This window comes from Budorcas taxicolor, chromosome 5 (assembly GCF_023091745.1).
Source record: "Budorcas taxicolor isolate Tak-1 chromosome 5, Takin1.1, whole genome shotgun sequence".
In the NCBI taxonomy this organism is placed as follows: Eukaryota; Metazoa; Chordata; class Mammalia; order Artiodactyla; family Bovidae; genus Budorcas; species Budorcas taxicolor.
The window spans coordinates 80,032,986-80,046,196 of NC_068914.1; positions in this window are offsets into that span (position 1 = coordinate 80,032,986).

Consider the following 13,211-nt stretch of genomic DNA (forward strand, 5'->3'; position numbering starts at 1 on the left):
ATCATATGATCTCTTTTCTGTAATGATGGGCCTTAATCAGGGTTTGCCAAATAAAGTGCCTTTAAGGGCATGTCAGGAAAATAGAGGGCATGGCCCACCTAAAGACCTGTGAGTTTAATAATTGTTGAAATACTGTGTTGGTTGAACAAACATCTGTGCCAAGAGGTCTGTGACCTCTGGCTAAGACTTCAGTGTCACAGTTCTTAAATGTTCCCAACAGGACTTCAAAACCCAACACTGATGGAATCTGTAGTGACTTCTATTTGCACTTCTGGTCATAGACTAAATTTTCCACTTAGGTGGTGTACACGATAATATTAGGTTATTTTTATGTATTAACAAATACCACCCAGATGTTTTATGTTTTTTGAATACTGTGAAATAGTATTATTATAAAATTTCATTTCTGGTAATAATTTGCTTAGTTCAGCTAGAATTTTTTATTCTAGGTCCAAGAAAAAATTATGCTTCACTTTGAAGGAAATGAGGCAGAAAAAGGAAATGATGTGATTTTGAAGTAGGTTATTATAATCTGTGGACAAGAAACATTATTAGGAGTTCATGATGTGGAATTTTGTTAGAAAGCTTCACAGAGAGAATGACTTCTAATTTGCTTACATTCTTAGCTATTGGCTTTGAGGATTTAGAGTTTTTAGCAAAGGTAATATTTCCAAAGATAACAATTTTGTCAACATGAGGAAATTATTTTGTATGAATGGAATTTGATTTGGTGTATGATAGCTTATACCTTTATCTTTTGCTTGCAAGTCATCTCAGAAGACTCAATCCTTTGTGGGAAGTGAAGGCAGAGGTCTGCTGTCAACAATTTCAATTTTAAAAACTGTCTTAAAATGAGTTATAGAATGATTTCTTTTATTTATATAATGTTAACCTCATTTACATTTATTGGGTCCTTTCTATGTACTGGAGACTGTGCTAAGCCTTTAGGGTGAATTAACTCATTTAATCCTCATGACAATGACCTAGTGAAGTATAGGGACCAGTACTGTTAGGATTCTTGTTACCTAGACAAGGGACCTGGAGCAGTATGGTTAGGATAATTTACCCAAGGTCATGAGGTTAATAAATGGAATTTGACCCCTGGCAGTCAAGTTTCAACTCTTGAAATTTAACCAACCATTTGGGGTTGTATACCACTGTGAATGTATTCACCTAGTTATGGGATGCATTGTAAGACATACATTTTGAAGACTGAAGTGAAATTTATTAAAGAAATTCAGAAACACACCATACTTTTAAAAAATATTTATTTTTAATTGGAGGATAATTGCTTTACAATATTGTGTTGGGTTTCTGCCATATATGAACATGAATCAGCCATAGTTGTACATATGTCCCCTCCCTCTTAAACCTCCTCCCTACATCTCACCCCTCTAGGACATTTTACTTTTTAGTATCTTACTTGGGGAATGTTTTTCTCTTCAGTATCTTCTCTATTAATTTTGAAATGTTGGGAAAGTAAAGAATCATGAAAGCTTTCAGTTATGAAGCCTCCTCCATAGAGAATAGTCTCATAGGAGAACCTAAGTGTGAAATGAAAGAGTATTTTTCTCTCCCTCTTTGCTAGAAATCATAGACAGCTTATCCATGGATAAGCTGTTTCCATGGATAAGTGTTTCTTAAGAATAACTTGAAAATCAAATGAAAGAAACCTACGTCCTGGCCATCCAATTACCCAAGTTTTAGAAGTGGGCCTCTTGGGGCTAAAATGATCTTTCCCCATGGTTTCCCCTCGAATTCTGAGACCCAATGGGGGCTCTGTCTGTGTGATTGGCCTGATAATCATATACACAGATGCATCTTTTAATTGTTTTCTACCTTGGATGTGTTAGGGGCTTCCTTGGTGGCTCAGATGGTAAAGAGTCTGGCTGCAGTGCGGGAGACCTGGGTTCAACTCCTGGGTCAGGAAGATACCCTGCCTAGACAAGGAAATGGCAACCCACTCCAGTATCCTTCCCTGCCAAATTCCATGGATGGCAGGCTACAGTCCCTGGGGTCACAAAGGGTCAGACACGACTGAGCAACTTCACTTTTGGATGTGTTAAAGGCTTAGGAAAAGAATATCTTGGATGAATATGAACATGAAAGTGTTAGTTGCTCAGTTCTGTCTGACTCTGCCATCTCCTCGGCTAAGCCCACAAGGCTCCCTCTGTCCATGGAATTCTCCAGGCAAGAATACTGGAGTGGGTCGTCATTACCTTCTCCAGGAGATCTTCCCAACCCAGGGATGCAACCCGGGTCTCCTGCATTGTGGCAGATTCTTCACAGTCTAAGCCACCAGGGAAGCCCCTTGGATGAATATATTAGGGATGTTTGGGAAACATGCACAAACAATACAACTGGTCCACAGGCATATGCTTGTTGTACCTGGACTTTGCCTTCATTTACCCAAATTGTTAGAGAGGAGTGCTGAGCTTCTTAGTCTAATTGACAAGGGTCTCCTTTCTCCTTAACTTGTGCTTAACCAATGTTCCCTCCACCTACAGTCTTCTTACACATGTATTGGGTTGGCCAAAAAGTTTGAGTCTTTCTGTAACCTCTTACAGAAAAACCCAATGAACATTTTGTCAAACCCAATATTTTCCTCTGCTTTCAGAATTCAGACTACTTTTCTCCACATGGTCACATATGAGTATTTTTTCTATCTGCCTTCCAGACAAACACTATTCTATAAAATACCAGGAAAATAGAAACCTGAAGGCAAGAGTATTTAAAAAATTTTAAAAACATGCCAAATTACCTTAAGCAGAAAAGAAGAAAAAATTGTAAACATCATCCTTCAGCTTTTATGAAGAAAAATATAAAGCTAACTATAAAGAGTTGGAAGTATACAGATTAGGAATGGTCATGGGATCTGGAGATAGTGAAAGCCATGATCACTGTATTTAAAAGGCAATTCTGTTTTCTTAGTACTTAAGTGGTTTGAATGGGTAACCTGGTTATTCAGGCCAGTGGTTCAGTCTTTAAAAATCCATACCTGTGAATGCCATACCTCCCAACCTGTTTTCTATATGTGCTCAGATTGGAATATACTTCATACATGCTCTTCAAAAGCACCCACACCTCCCACTCCATCTGCTGAAAATCATACATATACTTAGTTCACTTTTCAAATATAAGATCCTATAAGTATGTAAACCACACATGTCGTTTCTGGCCCCCTGTATTCCCCATTCTGATGCATCTTTTGCAAAGGTACATACTCCCCAGCTTGCTCTGTGACCCGTTCCTTGATGAACAGTGATTTTATCAAATTCTGCTGATCTTTAATAAAAAGTTCCTTAGACACTGCTTCTGCACTCCTTTGAAATCCACAAAAGTATTTTTTTTCTGGATCTTATACTTCTTAGGTATTATGTATGAGGCACTGTCTTCAGCTGTGTGTAAATAGATATGAAGGAGCTCATGGTCCTTGCCCTCAAGGAAACTTTAGATCTAGTCTTCTTGCCAAACATTGTTTAAATCTTCCATGTTACCAGGGACTGGATCCAGTAGTTTTGGGGTAAAAAATAGTGTCCTCCAAAACCCTATCTGTCTATTTGCAGGAGTAGTGGCACTTTTGTTATTCACTTGCTCAGTTGTGTCCAACTCTTTGCTACTCTGTGGACTGCAGCACATCAGGATTTCCTGTCATTCACTGTCTCCCTGAGTTTGCTCAAACTCATGTGCATTGCGTCAGTGATACCATGTAACCATCTCATCCTCTGCCACCCCCTTCTCCTCCTGCCTTCAATCTTTCCCAGCATCAGGGTCTTTTCCAATGAGTCAGTTCTTCACATCAGGTGGCCAAAGGATTGGAGTTTCAGCATTGGCATCAGATCTTCCAATGAATATTCTGGGTTGATTTCCTTTAGGATCGACTGGTTTAATCTCCTTGCTGTTCAAGGGACTCTCAAGAGTCTTCTCCAACACCACAGTTCAAAAGCATCAATTCTTTGGCCCTCAGCCTTCTTTATGGTCCACCTCTCACATTCATACATGACTACTATAAAAACCATAGCTCTGATTATATGGACTTTGGTCAGCAAAGTGGTATTCCTACTTTTTAATATGCTGTCTAGGTTTGTCATAGCTTTGCATCCAAGAAGCGAACATTTTTTAATTTCGTGGCTGCAGTCACTGTTCACAGTGATTTTTCAGCTCAAGAAAATAAAATCTGTCATGACTTCCGCTTTTTCCCTTTCTATTTGCCATTAAATGATGGAACCAGATGCCATGATCTTGGGTTTTTTAATGTGGAGTTCCAAGCCACCTTCTTCACTCTGCTCTTTCACCCTCATCAAGAGGCTCCTGAGTCTCTCTTTACTTTCTGCCATTAGAGTGGTATCATTTCCATATCTAAGGTTGTTGATATTTCTCCTGGCAATCTTGATTCCAACTTGTGATTCATCCAACCGAGAATTTTAGATGATGTTCTCTGTATGTAAGTTAAATAAGCAAAGTGACAGTACAGAGCCTTGTCATACTCCTTTCTCAATTTGGAACCAGTCAGCTGCTCCATGTCTGGTTTTAACTGTTACTTCTTGACCTGCATACAGGTTTCTCAGGAGACAGGTAAGGTGATCTGGTATTGCCACCTCTTGAAGAATTTTCCATACTTTGTTGTGATCCATACAGCCTAAGGCTTTTAGCATAGTCAGTGAAGCAGATGTTTATCTGGAATTCCCTTGCTTTCTCTATGATCCAACAAATGTTGGCAATTTGATCTCTGGTTCCTCTGCCTTTTCTAAATTCAGCTCATACATGTGCAAGTTCTTGGTTCATGTACTGCTGAAGCCTAGTTTGAAGGATTTTGAGGATAACCTTGCTACCATGTGAAATGAGTGCAATTGTACAGTAGACTGGACATTCTTTGGCATTGCCCTTGTTTGGCATTAGAATGAAAATTGATCTTTTCCAGCCCTATGGCCACTGCTGAAAAGTGAAAGTGAAAGTTAAGTCTCTCAGTCGTGTCTGACTCTTTGCGACCCCATGGACTGTAGCCCACCAGGCTCCTCTGTCCTTGGGATTCTCCAAGCAAGAATACTGGACTGGGTTGCCATTTCCTTCTCCAGGGGATCTTCCTGACCCAGGGATCGAACCCAGGTCTCCCACATTGGAGGCAGATGCTTTAAACTCTTAGCTACCAGGGAAGGCCACTGCTAAATTTTCCAAATAAATATGCTGACATATTGAGTGCAACACTTCAATAGCATCATCTTTTATGATTTTAAGTGGCTCAGCTGGAATTCTGTCACCTCCACTAGCTTTGTTTGTAGTAATGTTTCCTAAGACCCGCTTGACTTCACACTCCAGTATGTCTGGTTCTAGGTGAGTGACCATACCATCGTGGTTATCCTGGTTACTAAAACCTTTCTTGTGTAGTTCTTCTGTGTATTCTTGCCACCTCTTCTTCATCTCTTCTGCTTCTGGTAGGTCCTTACCATTTCCGTTCTTTATTGTGCCTAACCTTGCATGAACTATTCCGTTCATATGTCCAGTTTTCTTGAAGAGATCCTAGTTTTTCCCAGTCTATTGTTTTCCTCTATTTCTTGGCATAGTTCATTTGAGAAAGCTGTCTTATCTCTTCTTGCTGTTCTCTGAAACTCTATATTCAGTTGGGTATATCTTTTCCTTTCACTTCTCTTCTTTCCCAGCTATTTGTAAAGCCTCCTCAGAGAACCACTTTGCCTTCCTGTATTTCTTTTCTTGGGGATGGATTTGGTCACTGCCTTCTGTAAAATTTAACGAACCTCCATCCATAGATCAAAGGTCTGGTAGACAGAGTGCCTGAAGAGCTATGGACGGAGGTTCGTTAAATTGTACAGGAGGCAGTGACCAAAACCATTCCCAAGAAAAGAAATACAGGAAAGCAAAGTGGTTCACTGAGAAGGCTTTACAAAGCTGAGAAAGAAATTTTCCCTGGTAGCTTAGCTGGTAAAGAATTTGCCTGCAGTGAAGGAGACTCTGGTTCAATCTCTGGGTCAGGAAGATTCCCTGAAGAAGATATAGGCTATCCACTCAAGTATTAGAAATTTTCCCTGGTGACTCAGATGGTAAACAATCTGCCTGCAGTGTGGGAGACCAGGGTTCCACCCCTGGGTTGGGAAGATCCCCTGGAGGAGGCAACCCACTCCAGTATTCTTGCCTGGAGAATCCCCATGGACAGAGGAGCCTGGAGGCCTGCAGCCCCTACAGTTGCAGAGAGTCGTACACGACTGAGCAACTAAACACAGCACATACCTGAATGACCCAGTGGTTTTCTCTACTTTCTTCAATTTAAGCCTGAATTTTGGCAATAAGAAGCTCATGATCTGAGCCACAGTCAGCTCTAGATCTTGTTTTTGCTGACTGTATAGAGCTTCTCCATCTTTGACTACAAAGAACATAACCAGTCTGATTTCAGTGTTGACCATCTGGTGATGTCCATATGTAGAATCAGAGCTCTTCACTGTGACCTGTTCATCTTGGGTATTCGTGCACTCCATGACTCATAGCTTCATTTAGTTATGCAAACCCCTTTGCCATGACAAGGCTGTGGTCCCTGAAGCAGGGTGGTGGATTGGGGGGTTGTTACTGAATGCTCCAGTTTTCCGAAAAATACAAGCTACTTGGCATTGCTGATCTTCTGTGCTCTCTCTCTTCCATTTGGGCCACACTGGTCCCAAGAGAAGACAGAAAGACTCTAAGGAAATAATACAGTGACTTTTCGTTCATAGTGCACCCTACCCTCTACTTTCTTCTTTCCACCTTCTCAGCCTCAGATCAGCTTTCAACCGTGTGAATAGGAAGAGCGAAGAAAAAGCAAGTAGCACAAGTGAGGCGAAATCAGGCGTATTCGCCTGGTGAGTATGGTGAGTATTCTTGAACATATTGGGAAAATCTTGCAGAATTAATTTACATCCTTTATAAACCAGTTCTGAAATAAGCACCTACAGGAAGGACAAAATGCTAGCCCCCCCACAATGGTTCTCAGCTTCCAGCTGTTAGTTGGGTTCCATTACATTATTATTTTTGGTTATAAAAGCTATACATGCTCATTATAGAAAGCACACTGGAAAATATAGCTGACAAAGAAAAATTTATGTGTAATTCTACCATCTGGAAATAGCCAATTTAGCTCTTTTGTGAAAATGTTTCACTTTTGAATGTATTTATATGTAGATGTGTGTGTGTCTAAACAAACTTGGATCATAGAGTATGTCTAGGTTATCCTGCTTTTTTTACTCAACTTTATAGAGAATAGTTTCCCATGCCATTAGAAATTCTTTAAACTTTTAATGACAGCTATATGGTATTATTCCTTTAGAATTCCTTCACTTCTTGAGGTAGACCAAGGGATGGGACCGGGAGATGGCAGGTAATGGAAAGAATGATCATGGGCTCTTGTACCAGAAATTTACTTAAGAAAAGCAATCCGATGCTTATTATTTCTTTTAACTATTAATAAACAAAAACCCAGCAAACATAAGACATAGAATGAAAATCAAGGAGTTAGGGCTTATGCTTTCCGTGGTCTTTAACATCAAGGAGTATCAGATATACCAAGTGGAGAGCCCCTTCCGAAAAGCCACCATGATGTTTATCAAAATGTCCTCCCATCCATGCAAAATCCAAGGGATTGTTTGCACATGGGTTTCAGCAAGTAGCCAGATACAAATATAACTAATATAAGGTAATAGTTTACCTCTCTTTAATCATGTTTTATAGTCACACTGATATATTATTTAACTTTTTAAAGTACATATTTTTGCTCACAACATGGGCAGAAGCCAAGTCAGCTGATAGGTATCTGACATGTGTTACCATTTTGAAGGCTTAGATGATAAGGCATTTGCCTGTCTAGTCTAGAATCTCCTAGCTCTCACAGCTCTATGAATATTCTCTCAAACATGCTTGAATAACAGAAATTATGGAGATACTCATTTGAGATCAGAACAGTCCAAGGTTAAAAGAGAGCCTTGAATGTTATTTAAACCCAAAGCAGAACCATCAAGTGCTTGATGCTAATCAAAGGTCAAAAAATTAAGCATGTTCAATCTGAATAAAGTACAGTGATACAGTTAATTCATAATATACATCTAATCCTATTATAGGAGTTTCCCTGGTGGTGCAGTGGTAAAGAATCTGCTTGCCAATTCAGGAGACATGGGTTTGATCCCTTTGATCCCTCCAGGAAGATCCCCTGGAGCAGGAAATAGCAACCCACTGCAATATTCTTGCCTGAAACACCCATGGACAGAGAAGCCTGGTGGGCTACAGTCCATGGGGTCACAAAAGAGTTGGACATGACTTAGTAACTAAGAAACAGCAACAATCCCATTACAATGGATTCCCATTGTGGTTTCCTAGGGATGTTGTAACAAATTACCACAAACCATAGCTTAAAACAACAGAAGTTTATTCTCTTGGAGTTGTGGAGGCTAAAATCCAAAGTCAAGATGTCAGCAGGGCCTTGGTTCCTCAGAGCTTTTAGGAAACCACCTCTTCAGCTTCTGGTACCTCTAGGAATTCTTGGCTGGGGCTGTGTGACTTTAATTTCTACTTCTGACTTCTTGTGGTTTTCTGTCCTATGTGTTTGTATCACAAACTTCTCTTAGTCTTTCTTTTATGAGGACACTTGTCATTGGATTTAGAGCTGAGGTTCAGGAATATCACATCTCAAGATCCTTAACTTGCATCTGCAAAGCACCACCCCCCCACCCCCACCCCACACACCGCCTTTTTTCGATGAAGGTCACATTCACAGGTTTCAGGAGTTATGACATGGGCATATTTTTTGGGGGAGTTACTATTCAACACACTGGTCCTCCCAGATGGCTCAATGGTAAAGAATGCTCCTGCCAATGCAGCAGACAAAGGAGACGTGTGTTCTATCCCTGGGTCTGGAAGATCCCGGGAGGAGGAAATGGCAACCCACTCCAGTATTCTTGCCTGGAAAATCCCATAGCAGAGGAGCCTGGCAAGCTGCAGTCCATGGAGTTGCAAAGAGTCAGACACGACTGAATAGCTGAGCACATTCAACCTACTACATCTACATTCCACAATATCCCAGCATAAGATCTAGAATAAATAAAAACAGGAGACTTGGACTTCCAGCTTCCCTGATAGCTCAGTCAGTAAAGAATCTGCCTGCAATGCAGGAGACCCTGGTTTGATTCCTGGGTTGGGAAGATCCCCTGGAGAAGGGAAGGCTACCCACTTCAGTATTCTGGCCTGGAGAATTCCATGGACTATATAGTCCATGGGGTTTGCAAATAGTCAAACACAACTGATCGACTTTCACTTTCACTTTAGACTCCTGTGGCATCACCTATAATGGAATTTGACTATATTGCTTTGACGTAGGCTTTTGTATCAACCAAAGCAAGGATATTTGTGGCAAGGAAATTTTTGTAAAAATTGCCTCCATTTTGAATTTCTTTCTATACTGGGAAAATATAAGAAAATACAGCACTAATTTTTTTAGAGCCCTCACATGGATTCCAGATGTTGACCATTTAATCCAAGAAGGTGTTTCCTTATTATATGGATGTGGTGCACATCAAAAAATTGGCATTGTTTAATTTATGACTCACACGTGAACCATTGTTTTTTGTGATGTAGTTATTTTAAGTGATTCATAAACTAAACAATGCCAATATTTTGGACACGTACCATATTTGTGTAATGAGGAAACACCTTCTTGCATTAAATGATCAACATCTGGGATCCATGTGGAAATTTCTTTGAAATTTTAAGTCAAGACAAATTAGCATGGCACACATTTTCTCAGATATGCAGCTAGCTTGTAATCAAAATGCAGAGTGAACTTGGTACTATACTGTGGTTAAGAAAATAGGAATGTTTTTGACAGAAAACCCAATGTTGTTTTGACAGCATTATTTTGAGGATGGTATATGGAGGTGTGGAGTAAAATACAGTATGGGCAGCATTGAGTCAGCAATGAAAAAATCAACTCAGGTGTACTTTCTTAGTTGGTGGCCCATTTGGTAACACAAAGTTGTTAAATGAGCATACCTTTTGACCAGACAATTCCACTTACTGAAATTTATCTTATGGAAACAGTCAGAAATGTGTAGATTTGCATACAAGGATGCTCATCATAATACTGGACTTTATGTTTTAGAGCCGTTTTGAGTTCACAGCAAAAGTGAGCAGAAGGTACAGAGATTTCCCATATGTCTCCTTCCCCACATATGCACAATCTCGCTTACTATCAACATCTCACACAAAACCAGTACATTTGTTACAATGAAAGAATCTACATTGATATGCCATTATCACCTAAAGTCCATAGTTTACATTAGAGCTCATTCTTGGTGTTGTACATTCTATAGGTTTTGAAATATGTGTGACATGTAACTACAATTATAGCATTATACACAATAGTTTCACTGTCCTTAAAGTCCTCTTATAATATGTTTTGATAGCAAAAGCAATTTGATAGCAACAGGGGATGGTTAAAATCAGTTGTAACAAATTTATGTAATGAAATCCTAAGCAGCCATTGAAAATATTGTTGAAGAACAATGATTAATAAAAATGGCCATGATTCATTGTTAAAGGGAAAAACAGATTACAAAACAATACTTTAATACCAATTTTCTTGTGTTTGTGTGTTTAAAGGAAAGCCTATACATCCATGTTTTAACTGTAACTGTCTCTGAGTAGTGGGATTAAAGATGACATTTGCTTTCTTTTTTTTTTTTGCCTCCATTTTCCAAATAATCTACTACAAATATATTACTTAAAAAAAACTTATTCGTTATTTTAAAAAATCTTTAAATTTATTTTTGGCAGCAGCACATGGCATGTGGGGTCTTGGTTCCCAACAAGGGACTGAACCTAATCCCTTTGTAGTGGAAGTGTGGCATCTTAACCCTGGACTGACATGAAAAGCCCCCCAGTCACATTACTTTTAAAATTAGAAAACACATGTTGACTTGAATGTCTCGTAGACATCTCAAATTTCAACAAGCTCTTCTATCACCTCAAATCTTTACTGGTATTTCCTTCTTTTGGTGATAGTAAAATAGGACAAACAGTTGCTGAATTCAGCAGCTTGGGAGTCAGCTTGACTCCTTCCTCCCTGCTCCCCTCACATGTAATTAATTACCCAGTTCTGTGTATGCATTCTCCTAAACATCTCTTCAGTTTGTCCCCATTCTAGCCATCTCCATAGTCGCAAATGCATTCCAAATCACCAGTCCCTCTTGTTTGCACTTGTTTCCTAGATGTCTCTTTGCTTTTCTTCTAGCTCATTTCCAACTCCCTCCTCAGGCTGTAGTCAGAAGGATCCTTTTTAAAAGTATAATCAGACTGATTATATTCTCTGCAGCCAAAGATGGAGAAGTTCTATACAGTCAGCAAAAACAAGACCAGGAGCTGACTGTAGCTCAGACCATGAACTCCTTATTGCCAAATTCAGACTTAAATTGAAGAAAGTAGGGAAAACCACTAGACAATTTAGGTATGACCTAAATCAAACTCCTTATGATTATACAGTGGGAGTGACAACTGGATTCAAGGGATTAGATTTAATAGACGGACTGCCTGAAGAACTATGGACGGAGGTTCATGCCATTGTGCAGGAGGCAGGGATCAAGAGCATCCCCAAGGAAAAGAAATGCAAAAAGGCCAAACAGTTGTCTGAGGAGGCTTTACAAATAGCTGTGAAAAGAAGAGATGTGAAAAGCAAAGGAGAAAAGGATAGATATACCCATTTGAATGCAGAGTTCCAAAGAATAGCAAGGAGAGATAAGAAACCTTCCTCAGTGATCAATGCAAAGAAATAGAGGAGAACAATAGAATGGGAAAGACTAGAGATCACTTTAAGAAAATTAGAGATGCCAAGGGAACATTTCATGCAAAGATGGGTTTAATAAAGGACAGGAATGGTATGGACCTGACAGAAGCAGAAGATATTAAGAAAAGGAGGCAAGAATACACAGAAGAGCTATACAAAAAAGATTTTCACAACCCAGATAATCACGATGGTGTGATCACTCACCTAGAGCCAGACATCTTTGAATGTGAAGTCAAGTGAGACTTATGAAGCATCACTACAAACAAAGCTAGGGGAGGGGATGGAATTCCAGTTGAGCTAATTCAAATCTTAAAAAGATGATGCTGTGAAAGTGCTACATTCAATATGCCAGCAAATTTGGAAAACTCAGCAGTGGCCACAGGACGGGAAAAGGTCCATTTTCATTCCAATCCCAAAGAAAGTCAATGTCAAAGGATGTTCAAACTACTGCACAATTGCATTCATCTCACACGCTAGTAAAGTAATGCTCAAAATTATCCAAGCCAGGCTTCAACAGTATGTGAACCATGAACTTCCAGATGTTCAAGCTGGATTTAGAAAAGGCAGAGGAACCAGAGGTCAAATTGCCAACATCTACTGGATCATTGAAAAAGCAAGAGAGTTCTAGAAAAACATCGACTTCTGCTTTATTGATTATGCCAAAGCCTTTGACTGTGTGGTTCACAACAAACTGTGGAAAATTCTTAAAGAGATGGGAATACCAGACCACCTGACCTGCCTCTTGAGAAACCTGTATGCAGGTCAAGAAGCAACAGTTAGAACTGGACCTGGAACAACAGACTGATTCCAAATCGGGAAAGGAGTATGTCAAAGTTGTATATTGCCACCCTGCTTCTTTAACTTATATGCAGAGGACATCATGAAAAATGCTGGTTTGGATGAAGCACAAGCTGGAATCAAGATTGCTGGGAAAAATATCAGTAACCTCAGATATGCAGATGACACCACCCTTATGGCAGAAAGGGAAGAAGAACTAAAGAGCCTCTTGTTGAACATGAAAGAGGAGAGTGAAAAAGTTGGCTTAAAGCTCAACATTCAGAAAACTAAGATCACGGCATCTGGTCCCATCAATTCAAGGAAAATTGATGGGGAAACAGCGTCAGACTTTATTGTTTTGGGCTCCAAAATCACTGCAGATGGTGATTGCAGCCATGAAATTAAAAGATGTTTACTCCTTGGAAGGAAAGTTATGACCAACCTAGACAGCATATTAAAAAGCAGAGACGTTATTTTGCCAACAAAGGTCCGTCTAGTCAATGGTATGATTTTCCAGTAGTCATATATGGATGTGAGAGTTGGACTATAAAGACAGCTAAGCGCCAAAGAATTAATGCTTTTGAAATTGCGATGTTGGAGAAGACTCTTGAAAGTCCAAGGGACT